The sequence below is a fragment of the Triturus cristatus genome, chromosome 4_1 (assembly GCF_964204655.1).
Source record: "Triturus cristatus chromosome 4_1, aTriCri1.1, whole genome shotgun sequence".
Classification (NCBI taxonomy): Eukaryota; Metazoa; Chordata; class Amphibia; order Caudata; family Salamandridae; genus Triturus; species Triturus cristatus.
Window position 1 is genome coordinate 306,017,086 of NC_140585.1, and position 13,015 is coordinate 306,030,100.

The 13,015-nt window shown below is 40.4% G+C and overlaps 1 protein-coding gene across 1 annotated transcript in view; it reads right to left on the reverse strand.

Annotated features, from left to right (window-relative positions):
• The window catches only part of CACNA1C (calcium voltage-gated channel subunit alpha1 C), a 2,189,932-nt gene that overhangs the window by 578,825 nt on the left and 1,598,092 nt on the right, over positions 1-13,015 (reverse strand). The window lies entirely within an intron of this gene.

A 13,015-nucleotide genomic window follows, 5' to 3' on the forward strand; every position in this document is an offset into this window, starting at 1 on the left:
GTGCAGCAGTTAAACCATGCATCTATGTTCGTTTCCCATGCAGGGAAATATAAACACCAGCTAATGAAAACGAAAGACAAGTGGTGTAAAAAAATCTATCTCTGGTGTTTCAAAATAACAATTTAGGAAGCTGAATTAAACCCCTTGAAAGGAGAATAAAACAAGAGGCGAAGCTAGGACCGAAAGGCTCTGCGCATGCTCACATCGCACAAGCGCTCGCCATGACGTACTTGCTCGGCTTCTGACAAAAGGTTTCTTGTCTTTATGGGGCCCTGTGTTTGGCCCCATAAAGATAAGAAACCTTTTGCGACCAACGCAAAGCAAGCGAGTCCGTCCAAATGGGACGGCTTGAAAAGCCAAGCAAAAACGTCATTGACACCTCTGTTCCAATGGCTGGCCACCGTTTAGAATAAACGGTGACGCCAACCAATGGAACAGAGGGGCGGGGCTTAAAGCCCATTACAGAAAATACCCTGTTAACACTAAATCTCGCCAGGGAGACTGCACATGCACGCAGCCTACGCCAGGCGAGACCTAAAAAGAGGAAGAAGCTAACCTTGAACAGATAATGGAGCCATATATAGTCAGCTTGATATACAGCATACAAATAGTAGCCCATATTTGGGCAAAGGAACCCGGCATGTCCTAATCTTAACTTATAAGGGGATATGCAATCAATCGAATCACTGCAGCTCCCTAAAGTATTTGTCATTAATTTAATTTGTAATTCATTTACTGTGAGGCAGGACAGCTTAATCTTCATTTTCCACCATTCAGTGAGTCAACATAAAACAAACATGGGCAATGCAATAGGCCTGACTTATAATTGAAAGTGCTTCTTAAGTTACTGGCTAGTTTCGGTACTCAACACCTTCGCATTCATGCATCCTGTCACTCACCCCTGGACTCATGTATCCATTCATCATCCCACTGACTCATTCTTACATTTATCCACGCACCCGTCCACAATAAGTAAGCTTATTCATCATAAATAAAACAAATAAAGATAGGAAAAAGAAAAATGCTTCAATATAAGTGTGGCTGGCACATGCTTGAAAATAAAATCAAGTAAAAAATTAAATATAGAAGTGAGCAGTAATCTTGGAATTATATTGTATAGCAGTGGATCCCAAACTTTTTAGAACTACAAACTGTCGTGACCCACCTAACTTTCATTTAAATGAGATGGGGTAATTTTTTAATGTAATAAAAGCATTGTGTGGTAATGTTCACAAATGAAAATGTGTGGAAATCGGGTTTCTGTAAAAATGTATTATTTGTGCATCACCAAGTAAAGTGTCTGGATTTTTTCCTATTCAGATCTCTGTTTCTAGCACACTTCAGAATTTCAACAAAAAAATTTGCTTCATTTGTGCTTTTTCTAACTGCTGAACGAATACAGTTCATTTACAGGTATCTACATTCTGTTGTGTGTTGCAAAAAAACACACTTCCTGTACTCCAGCAAGATTATCACATATAAAAATCCACTGCTTTGCAGTCAGAGAAAGAAAAGTAAAAAACAATCCTATAAGCAGCAATTTATCATGAGACCTAAAGCTTGTCATTTGACCTCTGTCTTTGAAACACGAACTGTGAAAGATAGACAGAATTAAAGGCATCTCCATTTTTTGCTCGAACTTTGCGACTCACCAAAACTCGGCTGCGGCCCACTAGTGGGTCATGACCCACAATTTGGGAAAAACTGGTGTGTAGTGATTAATTGCTTTACCAATCCAAGATGGCTGATGTGAGCAGTTATCTTGGAATGGTAAAAAAGTGAAATGCTATACACCATACATTTCAAGATGGATGACCGGTTTAGTAGCAGTGGCCGCTTGGGATGCTATGGACTGCAGATGAAATGAGCCGTAAATGAGCAGCCCAGTTTCATTGTATGTGGAGCTGTGCAGAGAAAGAAAGAAAAAAAGGAAACCTATGAAAGGAGAAAGTGGCTGGAGCACAAGCACACTCAATTTCAGGTGGTTGTGCACTTGTTACCTGGCAAAAGTCTGAGATGGAAAAATAGCCAATGGCTGAAGTGGGCTAACCCATTGCTATACGCAATCATGGCTGGACACAAAATGTCATTGACTCATACAGAGACCACTAGCTGAGGACGGCTGACCCACAGTCCCTCTATGTATGTATGCGTATGCATGCTTTTTATGATTTTTTTTAAATTACAAGAGCCTGGAAGACAGCTAAAGCTGTCAGGCCTGATCTTAAAACTACTCTAATACACACACCACTAAATATTACGCATTAAATTAACAACATTTATAAAATTATAGTTGTTAAAACAATATGTAACCCCTCCTAAGAGGCCCAGTAAGGTTTCTCAAATACAAATTTTCTAACCCTATAGATTGTCAAGAGTGGAAGTGAGCGGGCCTACTTCAGTTACCTATCAAAATCCATGTAACAAAATTGCCGTCTATGGGTTTTACCGCAGTGTAATACCAGTATATCCATAAAGGGGTATTGTTTTTACCTTGCTCTTCACTATAAATAAGGCAGCCTTATTGCCTTTGTCATAGCTTTTTGCAATAAACAATACAGTTGTGCGGCATCTGACATAACATTTTCCAATTGACCAATCAGGTCTGCTCTCTTTATCATTAGCTTGTTGCCCTAACCAACGCAGGCCTGCAGTAGTGCGCATAATCTTTGCCTTGAGGCAACCATTGGACATACATGCATAATTTACAATTGTGTAGAAAATTTCAGTTGTCAAAGACGTTTAGAACCCTACAGGGATTCTCGCAGTGCTAATAACATACCATAAGGGTTTTTCAAAGGAGGAATCCAAAACTAAAACCATTGTCTCCCATGGTAATCTGTGAGATTACATGTAACTCTTGTGCGGGCTGTACCACAGTATAAAAACAATCACCTGTTTGCTGTAATATATGCTTTTCACAATAAATGAGCATTACTTCCTTTGTCGTATTCTTTTGTAATAACCAGATCAGATCTATGACATCCAAAAACATTTTCACAATAAATAAATCAGCCTTATACTCTTTATCACTGGCTTGTCACCAAAATCGACTCAGGCCTATGGTACTGAGCATAAACTTTTTCACAATGCAGCCATCAGGCATACAATCAAAATATGACAAATATTTTCTAATGACATTGGTCACAAAAAATGTATAACGCCTCCTAAAAGGCTTAACAAGCATAATCGCAGTGAAATCGTCTACCCTTAGTGTTTACCATAGGAAGAAAGCAACACAAAATCCCTTGCTTATATTACAGTAATCTTTAAGATTCCATATATCAAAATACCTCCCTCTAGGCTTTAACACATGTAATGTAATATTAATACACCATTATGGGTCTATTAAATTTAACACATGCTTTTCACACAAAAAAATAAGTCAGGCCTACTCCTTTGTTGTAACCTTTTATTATAAATAGATCAGACCTAGGGCATGTGACTTAACTTTTCCCCATGAATCAATGAGGCCTATAGCCTTTATCATTGGCCTGTCACCATATCCAGCTTGAGCCTACTGTACTGAACACAGGCTTTCCCACAAAGCAACCATTTACATATGGTCATAAAATTAAAAATCTGAGCAAAATTACAGTTGGCAAATCAATGTACACTTTTTCCTAGGTGAACCTAACATGCATTCTCACATTACTATCTTGTATCCCGATGATTTGTCAGATATTGTTACCAACACCAAACGTCTCGCCTACTGCCGTAATCTGTGAGATTCCATGTAATACATCCTGTGTAACGGTCAATAGTGTCAGGCCTATTGACTTTAACATATGCTTTTCACCATAAATAAGCCATGCATACTGCCGTGTCATAACATTTCAGGTAAGACCTTTGGCATTTGACAAATGACAGCATTGGCATGTCTCCATAACCAATTGAATCCTACTGTATTGAGAATAAGCTTTCCAGCAAGGCATTCAATATAATACAAGCACTCTTTTTAAGCGTAAACACACATTTTCTTCCCAATCAAATGCTGTAGTTAAGACAATTAGTATGTAGGCTGAAGTCAGACCTAAAAAGGCGTCGCAGTGGCATTAGCAGGGCTGGTGGTAATGCAGTTATTGCGAGACAGGAGTTTATGCATCTCACCATATGAGCTTGCTGTGTTTACTTAGCATGTAAAGCTTTCTGCATATGTAGCCAAGATATGGCAAATACCAGGAAGAAGATACTTTAGCTCTAATGAATGGATGTTTCGAAGAAGGGCTGGTAATTGCGACCTAATGATTAAAGTCTGTGTCTGCAGGATAAGGGATGGGGTTTCACGGTCACCTTCATCTACTGTCTACTTAAGGACCTGTTCAATTTTTACAAAGTTCTTTTCTGTACAAATTATTATTTACTTGGCGTATTTGTTGTTGGCTCCGTGCCATATGAGTTGGGAGCAGACATGCAATTCAGTGGTACGTGGGATTGGGGTAAGAGTATACGGGGCTAGTAAGTAAACTAAAAAGGGTAGGGAACCAAATGGCATGCCTGAGGATGTTTAGAACTAGTAGTCTTTGACAAGTCACTGCCCGTATCATTTGCTTTTAACTAAGTGCAATATAAGATTTAGTCACTAATAATGGACTGTAGGAAGATCGCGGGCAACCGACATCTATGCAACTGGAATTGCGCTGTAGCATATGGGTCCACAAACCATTGGTATAATTATTAGCCATAGGAAACAAGGTAGCATGTAGTTGGTTTATTCTCATGTGGCTGAAAGAAGGTTTGGCCAGGGCAGACAGCTCAATGGTTCTAAGCATAGAATCCATTGATCTGTGTTGACCCCATTGTCACCGGTGCGTATTATGGTGGGTCCTCCCAAGGTCCATTCAAATGAGTACCATTGTGTTTGCTGCTCACAAAGTAGAAGACTGTGTTTCCAGTTGGTTTGAAAGTCAACTTGGTCTCAGGGACGTGCTTTTTGAGCTTTTACCAAACCCTGTGGTTGACGCAAATTCTACAGATTTCTTAAGCATATATACAAGGTGTTTTGTGAGTCCTTTGTCTATATCTGTAACTTGACGAACCAGACTGTGCCAAAGGCTTCATTATTTCTTTTTCAGGCTAAGCAAGAGGCTCAACCAGTTTTCCTAGCTAGTGTGGGAACGCTTAGGGCAAGTGACAACCTGTAATCAAATCAGCCTTTTCAGTCTGGTTAATGATAATAGTCAAGTCCTGGAATTAGCAAGCAGAAAGCAAAACGAACTCAATAGTTCATATGTTATCCCAAGGATATCCGTTTGTTGTGCCACACGCTTCCTACATGGTACAGTAGGGCACGTCTTCATTTTCTATATGGTACAGAGTAGTTTAGGCCCTGTTAACACATGGGGGTCACAAATGCCATTTTGGTCTCACATCATTCCATCAGAACTTAATTTTGGGACTAGTGAGCAAATGAGTAGATGCCATAGATTTGTAGATCTGACAGGAAAGCCATAACACAGCCCATGAGTTGCATGCCTCCTGTGGGCAGGAGCAAAGCTCAACCCCACAAACGTTCCTGTAGTTTAGTTCAGTCATATGTCCTTCCAACTTACAATTACGGCATCAAGTGGAGCTCCTTAGGAAGGGTACCACAACTTTGAGGAGGGCTGTTGACTCACACGGATTAAGACACAAAATCGCAATTTGGGGCGGAGGGGCTTTCATTTCTCCGGCCCTACTCCTCTTTATTAGCCAGGGTCTGACGGCGCTGTTTTTACCAATTTTTCCATGTTGGGGAAAACGTCATCATTATCACATCTTACTAAAAAAACTAAATGTGGTGCCCAAGCGGTGGGCACACAGGGTAGCTGGATGTTGTACGTCTTCAATGGGTGCACAGGTGATCACTCACCCAACACAAGGGGCACAGTGAGCACAGAGAGACGTACAGGAATACTAAATATCTAGGGCTTTGGAAGCCTTCAATAAGGCATGACAGAGTCTTGACACTCAGGTTAGTAACCTCATAGGTTTGCTAACTTGGTGTTTCCAATGACATGAAGGGCAGAAGACAAAGAAGAGTTGGGTGCTGGTTATGACACTGCAAGACCCACCCTTAGGACAAGGCATGGTTTTATGTGAGGTGACATGCTATGATGCATACAAAAGAAAACACTACCGTGCATTTGCAGAACCGCTGCAACTGGTAATACCAGGTATCTTGAAGATAGATCGCCTGGTGCTGTCCAGAGCTGCTTTGTGGGCCGCTGGCGGGTCTGGCTACGCAAAGATAGCCTGTACTGCTAATGGGGGATCAGCAGGGTTTTAGGGTGCTCACCAAGTAATAGAAGGCACTGCAAGTGTACACACATGAAAATTACGCGTTACGGCTGGGTCATTTGAGCGATAGTGCATTTGATTACAAGAGATGGGGTACATCTATCAGACAGTAATATGGTCCTGTTCCAAAAAACAGCTGTGTGTACTACTGCACAGAGCTAGAGAAGTTTAGCAGGAGAATTGCGTGGGCCAGTGACCTCCTCACCCAGTGATGTAGGAATAGAAAAATGTATCTTTCTAACCTGAAAGCACTTGAGTTTTTCTTGATTTCAGCTTTCTCATGAGAGTTTGATGTGGGTACAGGACAGACTGGTGGTCCAGACCTTCTAGCCATACCCTGGTATTGCTTGCGGATGGATGGACTTCTATGGGTGTGGCTAGATTTGGTCAAGACTAGCATAGCCAAGCTGGTGTTTTCAAAAGTTACTTGCATCAATTTTTACAGTCTATTCACATGTATGGACAAAACTTGGATACTGAGACTGGCAAATGGAATTTGTCCTAATGGGATAACAATATGATTTGCAAAGCTGTTTATACTCTGCTGTATGAAAACAAGAGTCTAAAATCAAATGTGAGTAATTATGTAAGTGCCTTATGACTAAACACCTGAAAATAAGTGAATTAAATATATGGTGTAGCCTTGCGTGAATACCAAAAGCATTGTCCTTGGACTTATTAACACTTAGGATAAGGAATTATGGGGCCTTTGTCAACTAGTTTACATAGTTCAAGCGGACACAAACTTACTGAAAATGTCACATGGGTTGGAATGGTTTGTAAATTTAGTGGTAACTTAAACTATTGATTACGGTATTAAGGTAATATAAATTTACCAAAGATGTGACCATTTTGACAACGAGTAGTAACCATTCAAAATTCAAATGTAATTTACACTGGCCTAAAGGAATGACTCCTACTTGTAAGAAAATGTTTTTACATTTGTGCAAATTTATCTTGCGTTTTAGGTACTCTTCTCAAAGCAGCAATTATATGGTACATGTCTGCTATTGTCCGTGTTGTTCTGCAAGGCTGTTATTTTAATATTCCTCTCCTGCGAACAGAGGGTACATTTTTATCAACTGTATTACTGTTGAAAGTTAAAAGGAGAGTGGTAGATAAAGGATGTGTGGTTCCATACAAGATAAAATAATTAATGGTTGGTGAGCAACATTTTGAATAGAATAGGCTGGATGTTTATATTTTCTTTATCATAAAGTATCCCACTGTATATAGTGTGGGTTTCAATTATGTGTCATTGTACGTTAAAATAGAGACATAAAAATGCTACATAATTAGTATTTCTTTGTCGCATAATTTAGCTACTCCTAATGATTAATTTGGTCTTCCGTTGCTGCAAAATGCCAGCGTCTTTGTACAAAGATAGCGCACTTTTCAGACGTATTCCCATTTAACTTAAGACATATGGAAAGTGATTTTTTCAAGTAGCCCTGTAGCCCCACTGGTCATCTACTTTGCCACACATTAAACAATATTCAAAATGAGCACAAGCTTTATATTCAACAATTCCTCGCTACTAATTAAATCATATATCCAGTGCTAAACCTTCATCCAGTAGTTGCTTATTCTTGACCAGCAGTATTTTTTACCCTGAGCCTTGCACTTAGGACCCGATTACAAGTTTGGCAGTCCTACGGCCAGACTGCTGTTGCGGCGGTCAGGAGAACGCTGCATAGCCGGTGGGTTTCCGATAAGACCAAAATCATTACTTACAAGTGATTACCAGAATTACTAGAACTAACCATCTTAATATGGCGGCTACTCTTTTCCCGGAAGTACCTTTTTATAGTCCGCTTTCATTAACTATGCAAAGCTTAAGCGGGATTCCGCTCAATATATAAATGTGAGATTTTAACATGCCCGGTTGCACTTATCTACGGGACAAAGATGATGGCGGGAGTACTCTCCCTGATTAGGTAAGAATAGTTAGATAATGCGAGGACCTTTGAATAAAGTAATACATCGTTAGAACTGAATGTAGCGTGTGTACTAGCAAGTGGTAATAACTTGTAAGTAATGATTTTGGTCTTATCGGGACACAGAATGTGTTAGGATATAGGATCTGTACAATTACTGACTACTTATGCTTATCAGGGCATAGATTACATTTTGATAAATGCTCTATATGATTATTACCATAGGAGTATGCTCTTTAAGGGCCTCATGTAGGTAGCCAAATACCGGTCGGTAACGGCCGATTTTCGGTAAATATGCCGTTACCGACCGGTATTCAGACAAGTGAGATGTAGGAGTCCAAAAACGACTTTTCGGTAAATATGAGGCGGTAAATACCGAATCAAATTTACCGAATTCTAAAATACCGAATCAGATTTACCGAATACATACTTAACGAATCGGTAAATATGAAGTGGTAAATATGAAGTGGTAAAAATTAAAATGACATGTAGGAGCACTCGGTAATTAAGAAATCCAAGAAAATCGGTAAATAAGAGTCGGTAATTAACACGGATTGAAAGCAGGTGGTAACCATCAACAGTGCATATAAGCAATCCCAAAATGCAACAGCGTGGACAACATGGCCGCTATGTATGTCGTTGCAAGGCGCCTACGTCTACGGGCAGCAGGACTGAGGGTTTGGCGACGGGAGGAACGCATCTACAGACAGAAAGTTGTCTGCTGCAATAATGTTCTTTTTCCACCCCCGCATGGCCGGCTGGTTGTTTCCATCTGGCCTTCGATTCCAACCTTGAAAGCAGAGTTCAACAAGTTGTGCAGAATAAGAGCGCTATTGTCCCAAAAAGAGGTGCCTTTGACTTCCTCTCGTGAAACATTTGTCCTTCACGTTGCTAATTCGCGCACTGAGGTACAGGCGCTTCTGAATACTGACCTCCCCCTGCATTTCGGCTCTTTGATCCATACTATATTCAATGCCTCGTCCACGACCGGCCTGGCTCATTTTTTTAAACTTGTGGGCTCGGGTCTCGTGACCTCTTTCCCAACTATTTTTGGTGTGATTCCGGCATTTCTTCATTCACTTTTCTCGAGCATCTTTGGAGGTGTCCCGCTGCTTCTGGCGCTAGTGGCAGGTGTGCTGCTTTTCCTTTGTATACTCCGGAATGGCTGCTCCTTCTGTGCCACACGAGCACCTGTCCCGTCTGCATCTTCTTCGTGATAGGATGCTTGACTTTTATGGTACTTTGCCATTGGCGACTTTGAGCCTGGCTTATGGATTATCCTTCAGGTATTCCTACTTCACCTGCGTACAACCTGTATTTCACTGCCTGGATTGTCCCTTTGAATGGCCTCTGGATTTGTGCTTGACCAACATGGTGTCTCCGGTGCCGGATTTCGATCGACTGATGAGGCCCTTAGTGTCTCACGAGTTGGCCTGTTCTGGTGTCCGGATCATGGCCTGTGGTGCGGCGCATGGTATCCTGGGTAATTGGGACATCTCAGCGGCCGCCAACGACTTCTTGGCTATGAGCTATTTGGAGGAACATTCCGGGTGCCCTCTGATTGTGCTAGAGGCTCCGATGGTTGGAGAACACGTATGTTCCTTTTCTTTACTAAATTGGATGGCTGAGACTTTCAGTGGCCCTGCAAACGATTTTTTGTTGGAAGCAGTGGCCACATATGCTGCCTATACATTCATGGATTAACTGGACTGTCGTCCATTGCGCCTGTGCCACTGGACAGCACCCTGGCGCAACATTTATTTCTTCAATTTCTCATTTTTCTCTTCCTGATGGTCGTTTTGAGTTTTTTTAGATACTTGCATTTCTTTGTTAGAATTCTATGCTGCTATTTTTTGTAGTTTCGGACTTTGGCGCAGCATTGGTCACGCCTTGTTCTGCTCTGACGAAACTGAACTCTGCGTTCTCTCTTTTCTTGCCTATTGAATAGTGCTTCGATCAAGGGGGCGTGTAGTGAGTTCTCCCTGAATACGTACATACATTGTTAAGTTAGCATAACCACGTTACATGTTAGAAAGCCATCTTTTGGTCGTTGCACACGACACTGCGTTTACATGTTATTTCTTAAATAAACTGCTGACTCGAGACTTGCTTCACACGAGAGCAATCTGTTGTTCCATCCCAAGCTCTGCGCAGCGACCTTGGTCTGTACATGGTGTGACAAACAGTCTGGAATATTACACAATGCATGTTTTCCACTCTAGGTTGATCGACCCACTGTTTAGCCATGACACACGCGCAGCTGCAAATACCTGAAAGTTGGTGCTTTTAATATCACAGACATCATGTGTATGATTCAGACCGAAGACGAGCCTTCCTGCGAGACGACTCCTGATGCTCCTGTGATGTGATTTCCCTGAGCTGATCTTTGAGGTATGGGGTCCCCTATTCAAGCCTAAGATACCTTCTATTAGCATAATGATAATGTTAGCTTCTTAGTGAAGGGAAGGTGGTAGTATCCTCGGTATTTTCAGATTCGGTAAACACCACCTCGGTATTTACCGATTCGGTAAATACCACCTCGGTATTTACCGATTCGGTAAATACCACCTCGGTATTTACCGAGTCGGTGAATTCCGATTCGTGATTACCGAATGTTACCGAATCGGTAACTGTTACCGAATTTTTACCTACATATGACTTACCGATTCTACTTTACCGATTCGGTACGGCTCGGTATTTAAGAAACGGTAAAATTTATTTACCTACATGAGGCCCTAAATGTTGTCCCGATTGCTATATTTTTTACTGTTTAGAGCGACACTAAAATCATGAATAGTAATGAGAAAATATAGACCGGATATAGGGCAATAATTTTGTTCAATATATTTTCTGAGGAGTTATAATTTATATATCCTCAGTGCATTTTAGAATTCTATTTTAACTGTCTGGACAAGACTGATCGTCCGACTGAGGTAATTCTTATAAAATATCATCTCAATAACAATCTTAACTTTGGATAATCTCTGTATATTTATCTAAAGATACAGATGTGCTTTACTCAGACGCTTAGGAATGAGTGATCTGAGATAATTGCTTTGGTCTGATAATTACGATATGGAATCGTCATGACTTCAATCATTGTAATGTATCCTGAAGAATTAATGATCTTGGAGCTTGTTTAATTGTGCTCCTGTTTCTTCTTATATTTGTTGTCTTTTTACTTAGATTTTAACTTTACAACCTATTAGAAGACTGAAGGACATACTATATAGCTGAAACGAAACTTATATATGAGTTTAGGTAAATATTCCCTACTTTCTTTCAAACATTATTCACTTAGAACTGAGGGATTATGGTCCATTGTTTCAAATGAGCGCCACCGGCATAAAATGCTTATAGGAAGGACAGATGATAGTATGCGCATTTGGGTCTATTAATAAAAGGTTAATTATCTTTTGCTTCTCTTCCTCTAGATTACTGATAGTTGGGACCACACACAGGTTTTACCTGGAATGTGGTGTATTTAGCTATTGATATCTCGCTTGGTGAGTGGTGTTTTTATACTCTCTGATACTATTCAGACTAGGAGAGTGCCAATGATCAAATGAACCGTTAATTCCCAATGGGAATTACTTATGTGGCACACCTGCTCTCATGTGGATTTAAATCCTTTCTCTGTGACTACGTAAATCTGCTGCTTTTTGGTGCAGGTTCTTTCTTTTCCTTTTTTTTCGTATCACATATTTTAGTAGTAAATCACTGGGTGAAATTGTGGTGATCTAATTCTTCTGGCTTTTCTAGATATCTTGCTCACCTTACAGCCCTTATATATATATATGCCTTCCTTTCTTTTAAAAAAGAACTTAATTTTGATTGGTGGCTTAGCTTATTGAATGGGCTGTATATTTTCTGAATACGTGTTTATATCTTTTGTTGTAGCCCTAAGGAAGTCATCAGGTGATCTATCCCGAGACTAAACACGTGTTGGCTATTGGCTACATTTGGTGATGCCGTTTATTTCTCATCATCAAGAAGTGGTGATCTATATATCGACAGATGTGATTACAAGGTAATAAAGAAGTTTATAACTTAAGAAATACTGGAATTCTGAAAGATTTTTTTTTTTTTGGGACTGACTAAATTGATGTGATATGACTTGGAACATTTAATCTGTCAACTTGCTCGGGAACAATATTGTGTTTAGTGTTTATCCAATGTGGACTTTCAAGTCACATAGGATTACTGGTACGTGGGTGGCCGTTTCCTTTTGTTCCCTAGAGCAAAACCATAAATTTTGATTGCTACTTTGATATTGGTTCTGCGCAGATTATAATTTAGCCACACCTCTATGTTGATTATAGTGATAGGTTATTGGCATTTACTTATTTGTATTGCTTTTGGATGCTATTTTATGTAATTTCTCTAATTTGTCTCGCTATTTCCACTAGGGAGAAATGGACCAATATGCAAAAACCTAAGTACCGCAACTGGATTTAGTGCAAAGCATATGCAGCTTAGTGCTTAATTTGAGCCGGCGGTTTCCGGTGCTCGGCACCGACACTTAAATGCCAACACCGGCACGTATGCTAGTCTGATACATGGTGACGCTGTTTGTCTAATTGGGAAACAGTTGTTCACTAATTCAATGTGTATTAAAATGACTAATGCCTGCCGCCAAAGCCATTCCCATAGGTTTGGGGGGCTATAATAGTCAGAATTGTCACACGTGATGGTTAGTAGTTTTGGTGTTACTGTAATTGGCTGAATTGACAGCGTCGATGGGCAGTGCAAGCAGGAGTGGCCTTGTGACGAAGGGCCCTGGCACTTTTTACTTTTTT